The sequence below is a fragment of the Ochlerotatus camptorhynchus genome, unplaced genomic scaffold (genome assembly GCF_037179485.1).
Source record: "Ochlerotatus camptorhynchus isolate MF236.1 unplaced genomic scaffold, CSIRO-AGI_Acam_v1.1 ptg000324l, whole genome shotgun sequence".
In the NCBI taxonomy this organism is placed as follows: Eukaryota; Metazoa; Arthropoda; class Insecta; order Diptera; family Culicidae; genus Ochlerotatus; species Ochlerotatus camptorhynchus.
Genome location: NW_027040812.1, coordinates 3,513,078 through 3,535,905, shown reverse-complemented (window position 1 = coordinate 3,535,905; position 22,828 = coordinate 3,513,078). Strand labels below are relative to the sequence as shown.

The following is a 22,828-nucleotide window of genomic DNA, read 5'->3' as shown; positions in this document are numbered from 1 at the left end:
GGGCAATCTGACAGTTTTGGGAAAACTGATAGCGGTAAAACTGACAGAGGTATGACAAAAAAACAGCTTACTTACTCATTCAGATTTGCATCGCAGTGCGGAATGCTAGGAAGAGTAATCTGTTGCAGTCATCCTCACCCACTATATTCATCATATTGTATGAGCTCCGCCGAAATTCGTGATTTTGCCCCCGTAGTAAATATCTATAATTTTCATTGATATATGTATTTAAGCAAAACTAATTCTTCATCTTTGTAAGGAAAATTATCTGGTATCCTACAGCTTAACCATTAGCCAATTCATCTTTCGATCATCAACGCATACTAACCTGAATCATTTTTCCCATTCCTTTTCTTTCAGGTGAGAACACCCCCATAGATGCTATTTAGATTCTCAAAGTAAGTCACTCCAGCCAGAGCCATATCCATAAAAATACTTCCGTGTATCTCATTAGCTAAATTATCCTAATTTACATCTACTTTGTCCATTAAAACTTGTTGCCAGTTCAACCTTTTTTCTCTGCTTGCTTCTTTCTACCATCGTTCGAAGCAATAAAAATCCCACTTTTCGCGTTTTAATTTCTCTATCAAAAAGATACTTAATCTTCGTCGGGTCGTTCTTCAGCACACTCACACACAAACACACCTTGGAGCACCATCCAAGAAAGGGTTACCGTGCCAGTGTAATGTTCCGGAAGTTTCAGAAACCTCGAAAAACCTTATAAAAGTAATATAACAACGTGCAAACTGCTTTCAAATGATTATCATTTTGCATAATGATCTCGTTTATGGCCACCAGGCAACGGTTTCGGTGGGGAATTTGCTTGGAACAGTACTTGTGGTAGGTACTCGCTCCATCCACGAAAAAAAATAGCAGAATCTTCCCAATAGGAAGTTAACGAAAAGAGGTGCGCTACATAACTCTCTTTCGGTCCAAAAGAAAACTGCCGCTACGCGTCGTTCATACATATGAGGAGGGGCACGGCCCATGGTTCCCACAGTCATAGTACTTGATGAGCGTAAAAAAAAAGTGGAAAGTTAAGAATTTGTGCCACTTTGGTGAACGCACCACCGCCAGCATCACACCGTTGCTCACATTGACTGGGGGCTGGTACCAGCGTGGCACGTCGTCGTACCGGGATCTAGGAAAAGGACCGGAACATTTTTCCTCAACATTCACTGCCATAAATCAAATAAATTAACGATCTACCGTGGCAGCCTTATTCTGGCGGGCTAGATGGCTAGATAAATGACGATGATGATGATGATGATGATGGCAGTATGGTGATGATGAAGGCACAATGAAAACCATCAGAATTGCAGGAAGACCCTAAAGACTGGAGGCCTCCAAATGGTGGGAGGTTTCCAATGAAATGGAGTGAAGTATTGTGTTCACACACTAGCAACGGGCGTGGAATTACAATTATTCTTCAAACGACTCCTTCCTTTTGCTCTACCCTACTCAATCGGTTCAAGATCATTTTCCCAAATTGTTGGATCATTGGCCAATTGAAGTTTATATGAGAAAAGTACACTTTTTGTTTACCTCGATGTACTTGCATTTAGGAAATCTTCTCAGTTACAACTTTGCTGAAGACCACATAAGAATGAACGTCAAGATAATTAGATATTAATCGATTTCAATTTCAATAATTAGATATTAATCGATTCAATTTCAATCGATTAATTCTTTCTCAATTCACTTATCTTGACGTCGACGGGTCTCCTGCATCTCCTTGTTTTGCTATTATTTATTTATATATTGATTTATTTATTTATTTATTTATTTATTTATTTATTTATTTATTTATTTATTTATTTATTTATTTATTAATTAATTAATTTAATTATTTATTTATTTATTATTTTATTTATAAATTTATTTATTTATTTCGTTAAGCAAAAGTAGACCACAAACAATGGTAACAATGTTTTTCCTACAAACTATGCATTATTTCTATTATGTTTTAGTCGGGTTTTAATTTCTTCTTTTGACATAGTGATGCTAATGACTTCACATAGTAGATTCTACTGTTGCATCATTTGATTGAAGGGACCATTTTCGTCGGGTCTATATTCACTCTTTAATCAAACTTCTTCTATCTTCTCTCCATAAATCTGTTTATTTACTTTATTCCTGCATCATCTTCTTTCTTCATCATCTACTTTCTTCATTCTTCTTTATTTCTATTGCCTTATTTTCCTCTTGTTTGTCTTCACGATTTTCCTTCGGAGTCGTCTACTTCATTTCTATATTTTCCGCTTTATCTTCATGGTATTCGTCGTCTTCTTCCGCATTGTTTCCATTCCGCCTTCATCTTCTTCTTCTACTTCTGCACAATTCGATTTTTTTTTTCTGATATTTCTAATTTCTAATTTATTGTTTATCAGTCAACAGGTAAAATGTTTACCCCAATGAGACTTGTTCTACAACTAAATACAAAACTAACGAATAACATAAATTAACATAAAACTCGTTTCAAACTACGCTTATTTGTTTCTCGTGACACGTTGAAATCGTACACATAATAACACCGGTTGAATACACGGGACATGCTTCGCAAAGGTTTGTTTACGCCATAATTAGTTCTTGGCGGAGGGATGGATACGTGGATACGTCTATTAACGTCTCTTTAAACTGTTCCCCTACAAGACGAGAATTTAGTTCATTCGAGACGGGTTTTAAACATAAGCTGTTTCATCATTGTGTCGGTCGTTAGGTCGGTCGTCCTCCCTCACACACCATGGTCTTTAGGACCTTAAAAACTGCCTCTTGTCGAATGAAGTGGCATGACTATACCAGTCATTTTCTTTCCAATGCCATTTCAAGGAAGTTGAGTACAGTTTGCTCTGTACTCCTGTCGTTGAATAATACCTCCCGGATTGAACCAACGACACCCATGTCTTCTCTCAATTGTGCTCTTACCGGGCACTCCACCAATAGATGATTTACATCTAATACCGCACCGCATCCCTGGCAGTAGGCCACACTGCCGCTAAATCGAGGTCCATGAGTGAGCCGTGTATGACCAATCCTCAGCCGAGTCAGAACTTTCTGATCTCGAGAATTAGGTGCATCCTTCCACTCTTGTGTAGTGTTCTTGATACGACGCATTAATGCATCACGGTTGTTATGCCAAGACACATTCCATGCGTATCGCGAGGTCTGCTTCACCCAGCGGGTAGCGTCACTATAGGGCACCGGAGTGGCCTCTAGTCGAGCAAGACGACCCTGGTTAGCTAGTTTATCAGCAACCTCATTCCCTGGTATACCTGCGTGTCCAGGTACCCATGCAAAGGTTATGTTAGCGTACCGTTGCACCTCTAACAGCCACGGGTGTCCAACCTGCCCATGCTCAAGGGCAGAGAGACAACTCGCAGAGTCAGAGAATACAACAGCCTGAGACCCATTTGCTAGCCTACAAGCTTGCAGGAGAGCATAAGCCTCAGCTGAGAAGATACCACAGAGACCGGGTAACCGGCCGCAGCGGCTTAAGTCCTCCCCAGACACCCCATAACCAACCTCCTCTTCGATAAATGAACCGTCCGTAAATAGCTTGAGCCTTCCCTCGTATGAGGCAGCGACCTCCCTAAATGCGCTTTCGCCACACTAGAGCTAGCCCCCGCCCCGCACATAGCTTTTACCATCCAATCAACTTTCGGTGTAGTAGCATCCCATGCCCGTTGCCACAGCCTAGCTCGCTGGGCTAACGTGGGAAGATCTACTCCCGTCAAGTCGCTCCACCATTCTCTCGCCCTTGCAACCGTGGGCCTGTCATTGAGAATGGGATCCCTTTATAGGAGCCTTAGCGCCTTGGAGGCCAGGGTGTATCCGTCCTTGCCTCTCCAGCTCGGTTGACAGACGACGGTTAACCATCCGCTCGAGTGTTTTTCCCATGCAGCTCAGCAGGGTTATCGGTCGATAACCCTCTGTTACGGTTTTATTCTTCCCAGGTTTGGGAATAGGAATAACCAACCCTTCTTTCCACTCGTCCGGTATCTGGCCAGAAAGCCAGACTTCGTTCATAGTAGCAAGAAGAGCCAATCGGCCGGCAAGGGGTAATCTCCTAAGCAGGGGATACCCGATGTCGTCAGGGCCCGCAGCCTTACCAAGGCCGCGGCGCAGGGCCCAGTTGAGCTCTTCAAGCACGAATACCCTGTTGTAGTCTTTAACTAGACTACACTGCCTGTCACAGAAGTAGCGGTACTCCCCCTCAGCCAATGACTTTACACGCAGGAACTCATCACTGTGATTGCTGTTTGCCGACACCTTGGCAAATTGATCAGCAAAGGCCTCACTGATAAGTCCTGGGTCTTTCGTGTAATCGCCATCCAACTTAATAACCCTCTCAACATGTCTGTTCTTACCACCGACAGACTTTACCTTTCGCCATAGCTCACCCGAGCTAGTGGTTTCCGATATGTCTGCGGTGAAAGCAGACCATGTGTCCCTCTTTGCAGCTTTGATTACGCTTCTAGATTTAGATCGAGCAAGCTGAAACTCCCTCAATCTATCGGCCCTAGAAGGATCATCAAGCTGCAACCTACGCAGCGCCCTTAGACATTTACGTCTAGCCTTAATCGCTGTATGAACTTCTGTCCCCCACCAAGGGACAGTTTTCATACCTCCTCTCCCTCCAGCCTTTGGGATGTGACGATGAGCGGCCTTACTCAAGATTTGGGTCCAGTCACCTGGTCTCAGTATCCTGTCATCACCAGGCAGTTGGCGACAGACTTCTTTGCCAAAGCTGTCCCAATCTGTCTTCTCTAGGTTCCATCTCAGCCTTGTCACAGTAGACGGGAGGTCTACAGCCTGTGATAATGAGATAGGAAAATGATCACTTCCGTGTAAGTCATCGTCAACCCGCCAGATAAACTGGCTGGCTACATCCCAAGAGGCTATGGCGAGATCAATCACGGACTCTACCCCGGTGGTGGGATCGAACCGAGTCGGTCTGCCATCGTTCAGCACTGAACAACCCAACGTGTCCAGTAGCTGATACAACCTCTCACCACGAACGTCCGTCTTATGTGATCCCCAGGAGGGGTGATGCGCATTCAGATCGCCCACTATCACATAAGGGACAGGCAGCTGCGAGATAAGATCTTGCAGTTTGCCGATGACGTTCACTTCCTTGCCAACCCTATTCCTCGGAGCCATGTATAAGCTAACAACAGTCAGCTTATACGGAAACTGAATGGTGACCGCGGGGGCCTCCAGTTCAGTATCCAACTGCTCTACCTTATGTGGTATATCTTCTCTAATAGCCAATCCAGTGTCGTGGATGTAGGCATTAATGTGAGGCTTAATATACCACTTATATCTACTACCGAGATAGTTTGGAGGTAGATGTGCTACCTTGGCCATCGTTTCTTGGAGAGCGACGACACAAGGCTTCAGTTTCTTTGTCAATAGCTGGATCTCAGATAACTTTGATCGCAACCCATAGACATTCCATTGCAGTTTTACGTTCGATGGCTCTTTACCATGCTGTTGTGGGACATCAGACATGGTAACTACTTTTTACCGGCAACAGCATCGCTTTCGCGCTCCGATACCGAGTCAATAGGGGGAGAAGGTGCTGTGTTTTCTCCTTTTTTACGGCTTTTCTTACCTCGAGTGTCCTCGAGGCCGGCGGTCTGCTTCCGTTTCCTACGGGTCACGGGAGCAGTAGCCTCGCTCTCACTAGAGTCGAGGTTAACGCCAACTCTTTCGAGTTGTCCAACAAGGGAAGCACATTCTATCTCAAGGCGAGTCTTAGACTCCTTGAGCTGTTTGATCTTCCTTTCGTAGACTTACCACCAACTTTTCGAGGAGCTGTTTGTCCTTTTCGGTTGGTGTTTCGGCATCAGGCAAGGGGTCGGTGCCAACCTCTTGGGTTAGCACTTTGCCCTCCCTACCAGTAGTCTTTTCATTCTTGGTAGCAACTTGCGTAAGGCCGGCAGGTGGACTAGCACCAACCCCAGTATTCTTGCACTGGGTAGTCCCCTTTTTGCCGGCCTTCGCACCCTTTGCAGATGGAGCTCCGTCTGTTCCCTTGCCCTGAGGGTTCGACTTCGCAGCTCCCTGCTTGGCCTTCTTCTTCTTCTTCCCTTGGGAAGAGAAAAATGGCACCTGCTGACCCTTACCAGAGTCAACAGGTGCCGTCCCAGCAGCAACCGCTGCATAGGACTTACCGCTTCGCTCGTCGCTATAAACCTTCTTGGCATCCCCAAAGGAGACACCAAGGTTGGTTTTGATCCTTAAAATATCAGCTTCCTTCACGTAGGTAGGGCACCTACGGTTAGTCGGCTGATGATTGCCTCGACAATTGAAGCAGAAGGCCTTTGCTCCACATTTCTCGGCAACCGGATGGACCCCTGAACAGACCCTGCACCTGGTCTTGTTCTTGCAACCCGCGCGACCATGCCCATACCCATAGCAGTTGTAACACTGCAAGGGCAAGGCGTAGTACGCTCGGGTCCTAATGCTGAGGAGACCAAACTTAACCGTTTCCGGAAAGCTGGTCCCCTCGAAAGTTAACACCACGGATGAGGTGTTAACCTTCCCCTCGCCACTACCCTTGCAGATGCTGTGGACATCTACTACACCTTGTGTAGCAAAATGCTCCTTCAGAGTCTGCTCCGATTCGTTGATGATATCAACACTTGATACCACGCAACGAATTTTGTTCAAGGTAGGGTGTGCACCCACCCGAACCTTGAACCCTCCGCTAAGTTCAGTGATCTGCTTCAGCTTTTCAGCATCAGCAGGATCACTAACCTCTAGCACGTAATGCGAACCACCCCGATCCGTGTGGGCCTCAACAGTTTGCCCAGCAGAACGCTGAACCGCTGAAGCCACGTCGAGATGGTTCCACGCTACTTTTCCACCTCCTTCGACTGCCTCCATGAGGAGAACAATCGTCCCGCTGCGTTTATTTTTCGCCAGGGTCCGTCGACCCTCACAATAGCTGACTCTGTTTTGCATCATCAACTATTTCGTACGAGAAAGACCCTCTCCGGCCGAGGCCGCCGGAGTCTGTTCCCAATGCAAACCTTAGGGGAAAAAATATAGGACAGTGCCTCACCCCTATCACACTGAACGGAAACACTTAAGACGGGAGGTTCCATCTGCCAGCCCGAATCGCTCCGTTGCTTCAAACGTGGACGCTAGAAGTAGGTCCATACACTCTACCTACAGAATGCATTCATCCTGAACAAACTTTAGCCACACGAAATCCACTATCTACAATTGTTTAAAGTCCGGTAGACAACTGACTGCCGCCAGAAAGGCTGAGCACGGTAATCGGATGGGCCTAAGACATGACTAGGTCCTATCCTGCACACACTCAAAACCTTCGGATTCCCCCGTTCTTGTTCGCGTTTCTGGCTACAACGCATCATAGCCAGCAACCCCACCGAGCACCGCGTGGAGGTAAGAATCGGAGTTCAGATGCACAGATATCGCAAGTCGCCGATCGTCTGGCAGAGCCCGACAACCGTTGACGAGCGTTCTTATGCACTGCTTTACCCGGCTGGCGGAGGGATGGTGATAAACGAGTGCGACCGAAAATTGCGACGACGTGTGTAGATGTCCAAGAGACTAAGAAGCGTAGGACTGTTAATGTTGCCATGCAGAAGATCCCCAACAAAGCACGTTTTTGCCACGTTGCGTCTTGCTTCTAGTAATTCCAGATTTATAAGTAGACAACGGCTCTCATAACTGGGTAGGTTGAATAGATCTCTCCCTCCCTAATAATAAGGAGACCAGACGATAGACGAATACTCCAAGATAGGGCGCACAATTGAGCAGTATAAAGCTTTTAGGCAGTAAACGTCCTTGAACTTTTTTGCAAAGCGAAATAAAAATCCTAGTTGCGATGAGGCTTTAGACACAACGTACGCGACGTGATCCTTGAAGGTTAATTTTGTATCAACCAGAATCCCCAGGTCCTTGACTGTCGAATCACGTTGTAGCTTCACGCCTCCCAAAGTATAGCTAAAATGGAAGAGTGATTGCTTGCGGACAAATGAAATAACCGAACATTTGGACACGTTCAGCGACATTCGATTAATATGGCACCATTCAGCGAAGGCTTCCAGTTGTAGTTGCAGAAAAACCGCGTCTTGTGGTTGCTTAATCATGTAGTAAAGCTTCAGGTCATCGGCATACGAGAGTTTTAGGCATTTCAAGATGAAATTGACATCGTTCATATAGAGCAAGAATAGAAACGGCCCCAAGTGACTTCCTTGGGGAACACCGGACCAAACCGGAAACGAGGGCGAAACGTGGTCTCCAATTTTGACGGACATACTTCGACCGGTTAGGTAGGATCGAAGCCAGGAAAGCAAGTTACTGTTCATTCCCAGCTTGTCGAATTTAGCAACTGCGATTTGATGATTCATTTTATCAAACGCCGCGGATAAGTCTGTGTAAATAGCGTCTGCTTGTTGACCATTTTCTATTTGGCGGATCACGAACGAAGTGAAACAAGTCAAATTAGTTGTCGTCAAACGGTTAGGCATAAATCCGTGCTGATCAACCGAAATGTAGTGTGCGTAGTTCTGAACCAGCTTATGCAGAACGATCACCTCAAACAGCTTAGAAGTGGCGCTCAACGCAGCTATCGCAAGTAACATTGCAAGTTTTATGGAGGTTTCAAAGTATGCTACAAGTCTAAATCATAGTCTCCAGAACCCTTATAAAACCGAAATTGTTGCTTGGGATGCCCCGATAGTTCGAAATAATCCGCTTGCAGCCTTTCTTGAAAACTGGGAAAACATACGACTGGTTCCAGCAGTTTGGGAATACACCAGTAGCCAAAGATAGGTTGAATACTCTTGCTAGTGGTGTTGCAAGTGTATCCGCGCAGCATTTTAGGACAAGCGATGGAATCCCATCTGGACCACATCCCGTGGAGGATTTTAAATCCTTTCCGGCTGATATAACCATATCGTTCGTGATCACGAACTGTAGCCCAGAGGCGACGGCTACATCCTGCGGATCGATGTGTTCATTTGTGAAAACATTGCTGAATTGAGAACGGAACAGGTCGGCGATGTCAGTGGTGGAATCAGCTTCGAACAATCCGTTGGTCATCGTAGAGGGCAGTCCGGATTCCATCCGTTGGTCATTGACGTAACGCCAAAAACTTCTGGGATTTGTCTTGAAGCGCCCTTGCAGATGGTCCTGATATGCGTTGTACAAACGATTATTAAGTTGGTTGTATTCAGTGCTCGCCGCCATATATCTCGTTCTCGTGGAGTCCGTGCGATACTTGCTATGTCGTCTAAGAGCTGCCCGCTTCACAGTCTTAAGATGCTTGAGGTCAGCATTTGACAAGGCTGGCTTAGCCGGCTCGTGTCTAGACTTCACGGGAACGAACTGATCGATGGCATACCACAGGATACCAGATATGGTCGACGCAGCGAGGTTGGCATCACAATTTTGAAGCACCTCGTCCCAATCGACATGTGCGAGGAACTCGTTCATGCTGTTGAAGTCAGCCTTTCTGAAATCATAGGCGATGCTTTCAGAGGTATCTTGGAAGCGTTGCTGTGGGCTGATCTTGAATTCCATCAGTACAGGAGGATGATGCCTGCAGATTTTAACGAGCGGTGATGAAGCTTGCATAACTGTGCTGTGCTCGCAAAGTTCCTCACTGACGAAGCATAGATCAAGCGTACGATTATTTTCATTTGCAATTCCACTCATTTGTCTGATTCCAGCGGTGCTATATGCATCAAGCAGCTTCTGTGATGCCAGGCTAATCAAGGATCGTGATGTAATCGGGTACAGAGAACCATGTGGACTACGCTGCCAAGAGATCGAGCTCAAGTTGAAATCGCCTAGGATGATAACGTTGTCTCTTGGTCCTAATTGCGAAACCACCCAGTTAAGCGAATCGATATGCTTTTCGATCAAAAATTCATCGTTTACTCGATCAGGGGGAATATACACAACGCATAGGTAGAGTGTTCCATCGACAGTGGCAATTGCGATCCATATTTGTTCAACCGCCGAGCCATCAGGAGGGTCGAGCGTACGGGATTTAAAACTCGAGCGAACAGCCAGCAAAACACCACCTCCAGTGCTTTTGTTGCTATTGGAAGGCGACCGGTCTTGTCGATAAACGGAATATGATTCGCCAAACAACTGATTCGTTGAGGTATGTCCATTGAGCCAGGTTTCGGAAAGTGCGTAAACATCATAGGAACCGTCGCTGAAGGCCAATTGGTACTCGGCGAGAGAGCTGTTGATCCCACCAACATTTTGGTAGTACATCAGGACATTTGAAGAAGCAGGTGCAGAATTACTTGCTAAAGGCGCAGTCCTAGGGATTGAGAATTCGTCAGATCGGGGATTGCCGTTACTAATAGAATACTTGCCATGATAGGCAGCATGGAAGACCCCATCGCCAGCGCTAGACTCAGGGCCGGGACGACTTGGATGGCAGGAACGAGAGAACTGCGACAGGTTTTCGATGATGGCTGGAGGCGCGACTGAGCTAGGCGGGTCAGGGGCTTCCGTACTGCTTTGTGTCAGGCGTCCCGGGTTCGATGGCGGTGATCTTGGTTGCGTTGGAGAATGGTGTGAAGACGAAGCGTAGAAAAGTGGTGGAGGACTAAGTGTCGGTGTATTGTAGCCAATAGTGTCCTCGAAGAGACACACGCTGGAAACGGAATGTCGATCAGGTAGTGAAAGCATATGATATTGAACGTACTTGCCTGGAAGAGCAGGCTGGAGGACCTCAACTGCAGACTCGACAACAGGACCGCGACGACTAAGATGATCGCCGGCAGCAAGAGACGGGACTGTGTCGGGCTGAGAAGAGGCCTCCAAAGTGCTATCTAACATGCATCGCGGGGTCCATCATGGCTTGCTCCGTTAGTCAATCGTCGTGTTTCATTGTCAGTTGATTTTTCCGGAACTTGCGGTGGTCGATCGTTGATCTTATTGTGTCACTATCAGGCGCTAGTAGTCCAGAAGGGCGATTTTCAGAAAAAAAATCTAAAAAAGTTCTCAAAGATGAAGTGTTGGTGTCTTAAAAGAAAATAATAATAAGAATATTTGAAATAATAATCATAATAATAATATACTACGCGATAACCTACCTATTTAGCACCGTAATGGAGGACATGCCACTTACAAACCCTTAGCTTCCGGGAAAGAAGCAACACCAACATGGAGTTGAGAACAAGAAGATTAAGACAAATGCGATCGCCCGAGAAGGGAGCCCTCACTGGAGCTGGTCCTAGGACGGGGGACAGAGCGCGCAACCAGCGACTGAAGGAAGATGAGGTTCAAGAGCTGGCCTTCAGTCAACGGGTTCAGCCCGTAACTCACACGCGAGACCGAACAGGCAGCAATAGACAACACCAAGGCAATGCTGCACCTGCTAATGATGCTGTGGTTGACCGGCGTCCATCGGTCACTTTAGCAGGCCGCCAAAGGCAGTGGATCATGTGGACGAGGGAGATGAACCAGTACGTGATGCGCTGCTACTACGTTTGCACAAGGTTGGAGACGGATATGTCCGGCAGATCAAGCATGCTGGATATGTTCAATGAGCGGTTACCTCGATTTGCCAACCAGCTTGACCGGAACAAGTTGTATACTAGGCAACGAGCAATCATGTCACACAACTTGCTCGCACCGGTCCAGGTAGAGTGCATCAAGCTGGAAGTGCGGAGGGAACCATGGAGGGAAGGGAATGGATCGAGCGATACGTCGAGAAGGAGTTCTGTTGGGCTGAATGCATCACTTGCGAGTGAGAGACGTGAGTCGATTGTAGCGGTAAACACGTCAACGGAGGAGCCAACCGCTCCTAGACAAGTAGTAAACCAGCAACGACAGCAACTACACAGTTCCAAGGGACGGACACATGTCTCGGCACAGGATACCAAAACTGCAGTATTCCACCGACTAACGAGTGCAGTAAGCATTATCAACAAGGATATTTTGCCACAGCACTTGGAAGCCGTTGAGAACCTTGAGGACCTGCAGTTCATGGTGTACTGTGCAGCTATGGCCGTGGTACAAACTTTGGGATTGCGACCCGCGTACCCGCAAGGAGACGGCGAAAGTCGTACACGTCCCAACGCACAAAAACCTGTAATGATGCGACGCCTGGAGGGCCGAATCCTCATACTTCGGACTAAGGTTGGTCGGTTGACACAGTACAAGAGGGGAAACCGATCATCGAGGCTAGTTCATCACGTTGCTGAAATTGTCAAGCCCGCAGATCTCCATGACCTCACTGAAGCCGATATGACTGAGGTGCTCGACATCCATGAACAGCGGTTGAGTACTCTTGCTAAACGGATGCGACGTTATGGAGAAAGTTCTAAGCGGAAAAAGGAAAATCGAAACACTGACGAAAGGGAGTTCTACAACCACATCCATAACAACAAAACTGACTATAGTGAAGGACTCCCGGAGATTGGTGATGTAACACAGTTTTGGGCCGATCTGTGGGAGAATCCTGTTCAACATTACAGTGATGGGATGTGGTTGACAGAGGAAGAGGATAGGAGTAATGGAATTGTAAGTATCCCCACGGTCATTGTAACCGCTCAGGATATTCGGGAGGCTACCCGGTCTACCAGGAATTGGGCTGCACCAGGACCAGATTTTGTGCATAACTTCTGGTATAGAAAGTTCACCTCAATCCATGGGCAGATGGCGGAATGCTTCAATATTGTACTAGAAGACCCCCAACAGCTACCGGGATTCATTACCAGAGGGGTGACCTATCTTCTGCCCAAGGACCAAAACACGGCCAATCGAGCCAAGTACAGGCCAATAACATGTCTCTCGAGCCTGTACAAAGTGCTCTCATCAGTAATAAATCGGAAGATACAGAACCATTGCAATGTAAACAACGTTATGGCCGAAAAACAGAAGGGCTGCCGGCAAAACACTCAAGGTTGCAAAGATCAGGTCATCATCGATGCAGTTATTGTCGGTCAGGCGAGCCAGAAAACAGAGAAACCTAAGCATGGCGTACATCGACTTGTAAGAAGGCGTACGACTCAGTACCGCATTCGTACCTTCTCAAGGTACTGCAGTTGTACAAGGTGAATGATGGAGTCGTCAGGTTTATGCAGCACGCATTGGGAATGTGGAGTACATCTCTCCACGTTACTGTCGGAGCAGTGGTGTTACGGTCCAGAACTCTCAGCATAAGAAGAGGGATTTTCTAAGGTGATACCTTTAGTCCGCTATGGTTCTGCCTTGTAATGAATCCCCTCAGCAGAGCACTCAACCAATGCAACTATGGCTACCATTTGAAAAGTGGTGGAAGAAGTACAAATGTTACCCTCACCTTCTACATGGACGACTTGCAGCTGTTTGCGGAAACAGTGGAGAAGCTGCACCGTCTCTTGCAGCTTGTAACGGTGTTCAGTAATGACTTCCGGATGGAGTTTGGAGTCGATAAATGTCGAACAGTCAATATCCGTCGGGGTAAAGTAGTGGATACTGGCAGTTTCCACATCAACGAACAGGAGGAGATTCGGAATATGGTTGGAGGCGAAACCTACAAGTACCTGGGGTTCCTGCAACTGAAAGGGATTCGCCATACAGCGATCAAGAAAGAGCTGCAGGAAAAGTTCTTGTATCGAATCAATCATGTTCTGAGGTCGTTCCTGTCGGCCGGCAACAAGATAAAGGTAATAAACACGTTTGCCGTGCCCCTGTTGACCTACAGCTTTGGGGTGATCAAGTGTACCAAAACAGACTTGGATGCTATAGAACGAGCAGTACGAATGACGTTCACTAAGCATCGCATGCATCACCCAAAGTCGAGAGAGTCACCTTGCCACGTAATGAAAGAGGAAGAGGCATCACTGATATCCAAGCGCTATGTGTTTCCCAGATTCAGCAGTTGTGGAGCTACTTCGTAGAAAGCCAGTACCGTCACAAAGTCTACCGTGCTGTTTGTGAGGCAGACCACGGGTTCAGCGCCCTGCATATGGTGCAGGAAGACTAGATGAGCAAGATGAGTGAGCAATTAGCCCTGAAATTCTCTAATTGTGACCATCTGTAACCTGAATTGAGAGGTTTAATGTTTCATACATAAACATTACATCATCATCTGGCATCTAACAAATCAAGCGTAATTATTCAAATCGACGTATCTGATTTTGTAAACAATCACTTCATTCGACGATTTGTAGCAACTGCTAGCTCACTCACAGAAACTTCCACTCAATAGCTATATATTTTTTTATAAATTATGAAATCATTAGATGTTATAATGATTGATTATCCTTAAGTTTCAAGAAGAGGTTGTAAAATACGTGTTTGACATATAAAACCTGTCAATTTCGCTTTTAGAGCGTTACAATCAGCGATTATAAGATTCGTGAGGTTCACTCACGTCAAATCGTTGATTGTGACGCTCTGATGGTGAAATGTATAAGTTTTATGCGTCAAACACATACTTTACAAACCACTTCTTGTAACTTTCATGTACAAAATAACATTATAACGTGTAATGACTTAATAATTCAAAAACAAAATATTAATTATAGCTAGCGAGTGGAAGTAGCCCTAATTATAAGATCTCATTATTTCATAACTCCGAGCAAGAGCAAGAGCTGAAATGAGCATTTGAAAGCTTGTTTTAAACCATAAAATTCAAATATTCCTATTTTTTCCTTGATTTGTTTTCCGTCGATCTTGTTTTCCGTGTTGAGCACCAATGCTACCGACGTGCCAGGAAGGCAGCTCCCACACCTGGACCCTACCTATATCATGAACCGGGGACCAACAGGGTTTACTTTCCCGAAGTAAACTTGATCAGAGATGTTATGCCTCACAACATCCCGGCGGCGCCGACTGGGATTGAACCCAGGCCTGCTGGGGTGAGAGGTAATCACGCTTACCACTACACCACCGGTGTCACTAAATAAAAAAATATATACATCAACACAGTCTATTAAGTAGTCTCAGTAATTATAATTGGGTGTTATACTATACATGAAACGTGACCAAAATCAGCCAGCAAATCGTGCTTTCTTGCCGTGCGGATCGATTTGTTTTTTTTTCTGAAGTTAGTGCTACTGCTACCTAAAGTAACAACAAATTTAAACAAAATATTACCAGCAAAATATTACCAGCAAAATTTAAACAAAATATTACCAGCAAAATTTTCAGTCTTATTTTATTCTAATTCCTCTTCGATCTTTGGTTGGACCCTACCCGAGGTAATCCTGCATGGTTATCGATTTGGAAAATTCTTCTTCGACCCTTCGGATTCTTATAGTAATGTGCTTGGATGCCGATTTGGATAAAAGTTTCTCCTGCCGACATGGGACCTAAAAGCAAAAGAAAAGGGCAGTCGCTTGATCCCCCCTCTGATGACATTTATTTGAGAAATCAATTTGATATGCTCACGGGTGATGAAATACCATTAAACATTTCCTGTTTAATGCTATAAAAAAACGTCCCCCCTATTGTGATAACCACTTTCGATTTCCATGCTGTAGAACTTTTGAACTTCGTTAAATTGAAGTTTTCACTTAAAATTGGCCAACGGGGTGAATGCCGTGTATTATCTGAAACCTTGAACGGATTCAAACGTCTTCTCAAGTATCTTACTGAGAAGCAGCACAAATATTTTACTTACGACACCAAAACTGACCGTCTGTTCAAGGTTCTCAAGGTTGAAAAGTCTGCACAGTGGGGAATCCCTGGATCAGATCAGAGGTGAATTGACAAAATTACTTGGAGTTGAGCCTGTCCAAGTTATCAAAATGAAAATGAAATCACGAGCTGACGATTCGCGCAACGGGAGTTTTATTTAGTTCACTTCAAGTCTAATAAACTAAACAACCATCCCTAGCAGCACACTTGTCACTGAACAATTGTGGACACTTGTGTACAACTAATTCCGGTCACAATCAAGTATCAGCAACTTATTTCGATCGAAGTGTGCCGCTTGGGATAATGCCTTAGAAAAAGCTAGCCTTATGCTCCATGTTCCTGTGAAGTAGGGAAACTTCAGGAAGATAAACGGAAATTTCCGAAACCACACGCAAAAGACGACTGTACTATGAAGGAAGCTCCTAATAAATTTAAATGTTCAAATTTTGGTGAAAACCACAAAACCAATTTTTGGGAATGTAAGGCTTGCAAAGCGATCCTAAAATCTCGTTCTATGTGACTGGTAGTTAACGCTCCACGTTCCCGACCAGGTATTAATTCCTCTGCTGTTAACAACGGTCAGCGAGGCTCAAATTCTACATTCATACCCGTAGGTACAAACAGCTCCTCTGCTTCCAATTCTTCATCTATACCTGCTTCCCTCGCTGCTAAAAATGTTCAGCAAGTAAATGGAGCTACCTATGCTGCTTTTGCAGCGTGTAGAAATCAAAATACTAGCCAACGTAATTCTAACGGGAATTTTGAAAATTTTGACTTAGGAAGCATTACTGCTCCTAAAATTGAATTTTTACAGAAATCATTAATTGACATGATACTGATATGCTTAAATCTAGCTCCATGCTTGATGCTATTCAAACTGGAGTAAAATTTGCCAACAATATACAGCGTGATTCAGAATAACTGTCACCGATTTCACAAATATTCAATTCTCAATGGGTAAAACCATGTACCCATGTTCAAGTATTTTTGTTTTAAATGTGTTTATGATTTCAAGCAGCCATTGACGTCATAATGAAGCATGGCATAAATCTGTAAAAAATCGTGTGTTATCTTTTAGAAACTGAAATCTCTTCGAAATAATGTAACATTTATTTTTGCGTCATTATAGAGGCACAAAGGAACCATGCTTGGAAAATCCGTTCAATGTCAGAGCTTAAACGCATCACCAGGACTCAAAAAGTGCTGGAACTAAAGCGTGCGTGCCAGCTGTGGTTAATTTTCACGACAAATGTGGCTGGTAATTAAGGTAAAGGGAAAGAGATCTGAAATAAACTATGCTTAGTTGAAGGTTATATATGTAGAATATCTGGAATATAATGATATCAAAAATTCATGCAAGCGTTCAATCTTTATGACCATTTTTAAAAGATACAGCTATTTCGAATCACCCTGTAATCATGACTTTGAAATTCAGTAATGGATTTTAAATTATCAAATATTTGAAATTGCAATGCTCGATCTCTTAAACAAGATGAAGACGAGCTATTAAACTTTTTGAGAGTTCATAACGTGCATATCGCTGTTATAACTGAAACGTCCCATAAACCTGACCATAAGGTTAAAAGGGACGCAAATTATTACATTTATAGAAATGATCGTCTTGATGGAACCTGTGGTGGCGTTGCCATCATTGTTCATAGAATTATCAAACATCAAATTATTTCTTCATTTGAAACCAAAGTTCTGTCGTAACAAAATTTGAACAACTTACGTTTATAGCTGCCTATTTGCCATTCCAATGCGTAGGCCAGCAAAATAATTTTCTTAAGGGTGACCTTCAAAAACCTACCCGTCATAGGTCTAAATTTTTTAGCCGGCGCCGGTGGTGTAGTGGTAAGCGTGACTGCTTTCTCACCCCAATGGGTCTGGGTTCAATCCCAGTCGAGGTGGGTGGGATTTTTCTGAGGCATAAAAATCTCTGGTCACGTTTTCCTTCGGAAGGGAAGTAAAGCCGTTAGTCCCAGCCCATGTGTGTTGATGAATGGGTGCGATCAGGGCGTCACAATATCAGCTTCAATCGACCAAATAGATGCGACGAAGAGACTGCTGGCTTTCTTTTTCTGTTAAAGTCGAACAGCTTCGCAGCATTCTAGAACCTCAGTCGGCGTGCACAAACAAATGTTCAATCGCTTGCCTCTCTTTCTCCCGTCGCTCCATTGGTCTTCCTTTCAAGCTTCGTCGAAATGGATGAGCGAAAGAACGCTCGAGTTTGATAGTTTTCTCTTTCATGAAACACATCAACAGAGGTTTCATGACGTATATGACAGAAAATGAAATAACACATTTAAAGCATTTCTCACGTCAAAACACTTGAAGATTACACGTCATATTTCTAATTTATCTTCCATCCATATATTTATCTAAAAAAAATGATCGAAAACGGGACCTAACGCATTTTAAACAAATTGAAAGAGCGGTGATAGAGTGTTCGTGAAAGGGGATTGAAAGCCATAATGAAGTTCGTTTAACTAGAAAATCGACGTTAGTTACATTGAAAGCTATGAGCAAAGCAACGACGAGAAGTTCCACAGCCAGCCTTTCCTTCTAAGCGTCCTTCTTTTTTATTTTCGTTTCTTGCTGATAGTCTAGCTAGGCGTTATAGAAATGAAGCGTCGAACACGTATGTATGAGAGAAACAAAACACGAGTTCATTTTAGAGCTTCGAAATTGTAGAGCCCTGGGTGCGATATCCTACGCAGGTGTGGAAGCTGCCTTCCTGCACATTCGATTGCCGTCAATGGATGGCAATCGATGTCCGTCGGTGATTGGCACTAGATTGCGGAACAGAGACCGACGTTAAATAAAGGAAAAAAAAAAGGTCTAAATTTTTCATTTTTGGTGATTTTAATGCAAAACATCACTCATGGAATAATGTTCAAAGCCAATGGTAGTATTCTGTTTGATAATTGTTCTGCAGGTTATTACACTAGACACAATATCCAAACAGCCCAACATGCTTTTCTTAAGCAAGAAATCCCTCAACTATTGATTTGGTTACCCATGCTGACTTCGGTTCTGATCACCTTCCCGTATTTTTTTAAATATCACAAGAAATAATTTGTAATCCCAACAGCTCTACTTTCAATTACCATAGAGCTGATTGGAAGCAATATCGAACATTTATGGAATACAACTTTGACCCAAATATTCCTTTGCAAACCAAAGATTATATAATTAGTGCTCTTGAATCTCTGATTACTTCTTAATTTGAAGCGAGAGCTGCCTCAGTACCAAAATGCGAGGTTAAATTCGATTCAATTATAATAGACGACGATCTTCAGCTCTTGATCTGTCTTAAAAATGTCCGTAGGCGGCAATATCAAAGAAAATGCGATTCTGCTTATCTGGCGGGATTTGCAAAAACAAATTAAAAGGTGATTATCTGCCCTGAGGAACAACACTTTTGAAATTTTTTTTTTTTAATTAGACCCGAGTTCCAAACCTTTTTGGCAGCTCACCAAAATATGGTGGTAAAATTTTGATCACCAATTCGGAAAAAGCTCAGAAACTTGATTGGGTCTTCCAGTTTGGGTCTTACTAATCCTATTGAGAATATGGTTGCTCAGGATTATCTGAATATTTTCTCTAGGGAATTTTTCCCTAGGAATGATTCCTGGAGGACTGATTTGGACGAAGTAAGATCTATAACTAAAATGTTTCAAAATATGAAAGCTCCAGGTGTTCATGGAATTTTCTATATTCTCATCAAAAAACTCCCAGGAAGTACCTTGGTAAAATTATAGAACATATGTTTCCATGTGGAATACTAAATGCAAAAGTAGTTCCAATTTTGAAGCCGGATAAAAATCCAGCTGAAGCTTCAAGCTACCGTCCAATAAGGTTGCTTTCTTCAATAAGTAAACTTTTTTAAAAGAGTGTAATAAGTAATCCAAACTAAACCACCCTCCCTTTCCCTTTATGCGTTACGTAATTTGTGCACGATGTCTAGGATCCAAACGTTATTCACTTTACAACCTTAAATGGAAGCTCGGGTTGATTCAATTCAATACCAAGCCCAGTGCAACCAGACAAAGTTGATCAGGATTCAATAAAAGGCCAATAGCGCTTCATATCATATTTTGTCGCTGTAAATTTGAGTCTTGCCTATATAAAAGGCATTGTGCATCATGATATTTTTCGTAGGACCTACTTATAAACTACACAGACAGTTTAGGCCCCCAAATACATGGTTTTCCTGGTAGTGTAACAATTATGAGCTCCCGAATTAACGTCTTGTGAAGTATTTTCATTCTTTCGTTTCGCGTTTATTTTCTGTAGCTTTTCTAATGTTTTACTTGGGAAATCGGCTCTGAATTGGAACTTTTTCTCGGCAACTCTTTAGTCTTCTCGGAATTGTTCGTTTGGACGTTTAGGCTGGGCCTGCCATGAGAACGTCCCCAAATATGTTATTTGCTGTCGGTCTTGTGTACACACTGTTTCTAATGCCTTGTGGTATAGTCTGGACAATAGCTTCCCTCGTAAATTCGGGCCATATTGACCCAATCCTCTGGATTGTCTCAGGCTGGACAAACCAGCAATCCGCTCGGTGTTCTCCTTATAAGAGTGACGCTCAAACCACCCACCTACGAATGGAAAGCTTGACAGGCTGGCGAGTTTGAACCATAAGGAATTTTGTTCCTAACCCCGTTGTGAATGTAATTTCTATATTTTGAAAAACAGATTTATAAATAATTGAATGATGATAATGCCTTAAATGGAATTAAATTCTTTAATACAAATGTATAACATCTGGTTAAAGTTCAAACCCCAATTCTAAATAAATTAAACTCCTTTATTTTCAAAATTGACCCGGCAGTAACGCTTCCTCATTATGGGGAATTATTAATTTGAACATAAATTACCCTTCATTGCGAGCACGAACCGGCAGCCTTTCGTTCGATTTTTCATCATGTTCCGTTGAGAAGGTACACTCCAGGTACACTTGGTACGCTCTCAACTCATTTGAAACCCATCTTTCAGGCATCAACTTGCTGACCCCCCGTTCGTTCGTTGCGCATCGAAGAGCTCCCGGCTTCCAAATAGCGTGACAACGGTGAAAAATCGAATAATAATTTCCACCACCACTGATTCAGCAGCGACCATCGCACGTTCGACGAGGGCGAAAGATTAAAGCTCTTCCATGGGGAATTTGGGGAGACGCGATACCCTGCTAGAATACGAGGAAAAGGGATTATACATTATAATACGTCAAGTAACCAAGCTGGCCCCAGGTTCCGTTATTTTGAGTACTAGAAACGGCAGTGGTACGTAGAGCACTTTTGATAGCGCAAGTAACAGAACGCGAGTGAAAGCATTATGAAAATTTTCCCATCAATTAAGATAAATGAGTTTGGAAATGCCGGAAGAGTGTGAATGAAAATGTTACCACCCCAGAGAGGGAGGGTGGTCTGAACTGATCGAGTGCCTCGAAACCCACGAAGGATCCTACAAAAAATGCCAAACCAGGCGAAGCAATTGAACCCAACCAGTCAGTGTCATCACTCATGCGAGTAACAGCAAAAGCGATTAAATTGAAATTTGCTTCAATCTTTTTTTTTAGCGTTCTCAGCAATAATGCCATCATCATTACGCTCTCCGCTGCTAAAGTTTTACCCGAAGTGGTCGTGACACATGCCTGGTAAAGATCCTTGATAGCTTCAAGAGTTTGACAAAAATGTGTCACAATCTAATACACTTTAATGTGATGATTTTTTTCTCGCATCGTATTTTTTCGTACTTGCGAGTCGTTTTTTTCCCTGTCGGAAGGATCACTTTTATAGCAGCCCAGAAATTGTGTAGGTTATGTTTTATGTCCCGTCATTTTTCGTATAATTTATGGCCACACGCGGAGTTTTAGCGCCGCACACTGCAAGAGCAAAAACAACAATCCCAAAAAGCCAGTGAGCCGTTTGGTCCTCGAATTGGAACGGGACTGAGTGAGTGGAATGAAAGCGCAAAATGCTACCGAGTGAGTCGTTGTCAGGATCAACGGAACGACTTTTGTGTTATTTGTTTCGTTTTTATTGTTTCGGCACTGTTGATCGCAAAAAATGTTTTATTAATCAATAAATCAGATTGTCCTTTCCGCAGTAAAGTTATAATTTGACAAACTTTTGTTCCGCTTGTTTGTATGTGCACTCTTCCGGTCGAGACGAGCGACCGTAGCGACATCACCACTCCTGCACGATTGTCTTTTAGATATTATTTTTAACGACTTATCGACTTTCGGACTTGAGGCCACTGGTCGCTAGGTGGGAAGAATGACCGGAGGGTCACTCTTTGATATGGCCGGATAACGAGTGAATTGTGTTTCATTCTCAATTAGGAGGCCCTGACTTTGTTTGCTTGTTTTTCTTTTGCCGCTTACGAGCAGATCAAGATACAGAAAAGGAAAAGTTTTAAGAGACGTGCTGATGGAGGGCAGATTAACGAGCACATTTTTGGTATACGTTTGGAGGGGTACAATTATCAGTTTAGGTCAGCAATCAGATAAACAGATTTCCTCGATTTCCATCTTGTGTTTTAGAATGATTGGATTGATATTGATCCACAGCTGAGGCGATTGAGTGAAAGGTATTGTAACAAAACATCAATTTTACTAGAAAGCAGTGGCGTAGCGTGATTGGGAGACACCATTTATTAATTCATCGGCACAGTAAAGGGCCACCCACATTTCCAGATCCGTTTGCGTTGCGTTGACGTACATTTGACAGTTTGTTAATAAATTTAGCAGATCCGGATCTAATGCGGGTGGAACTTAAGTGTCCAAGCTTTGGCACACTAGTGCTTGAGGTATATCAACTGATTTTCTCATAAAAAGAACCGAATTTATATCAGCTTTTACGAGCAGTCACAAACAAATTGTCCTACCGTAACAAATCTGATACATAAATTTAATTCTCCTATTGGCCAGCAGCTCCAAGAATCGGTGGCACACGTTCTTTCAAGGTTCCTAACCGTTACATGTTTTGTACAACCCGAACCTAATTCTTACGTGCTTCCTACCTATCGCTACCATCATTTATCTTCACTACCAAATCCGGTATGAGCTCCATGAGCGGAACATGGGCGTGTATGATGATAACGATGGTGATGATGATATGCTTCCAAACACCTACACACCTAGCCTACATTCGTTTCGTCTACCGATTCTCCTCCTCCACCCGGTTGTTTC

At 43.8% G+C, this 22,828-nt stretch overlaps 1 protein-coding gene and 1 pseudogene across 2 annotated transcripts in view; both read left to right on the top strand.

Annotated features, from left to right (window-relative positions):
• Positions 1-22,828, top strand: part of LOC135707992 (protein O-mannosyl-transferase TMTC1-like) — an 860,006-nt gene that overhangs the window by 321,930 nt on the left and 515,248 nt on the right. The window lies entirely within an intron of this gene.
• On the top strand, positions 11,167-13,975 carry LOC135708053 (uncharacterized; annotated as a pseudogene).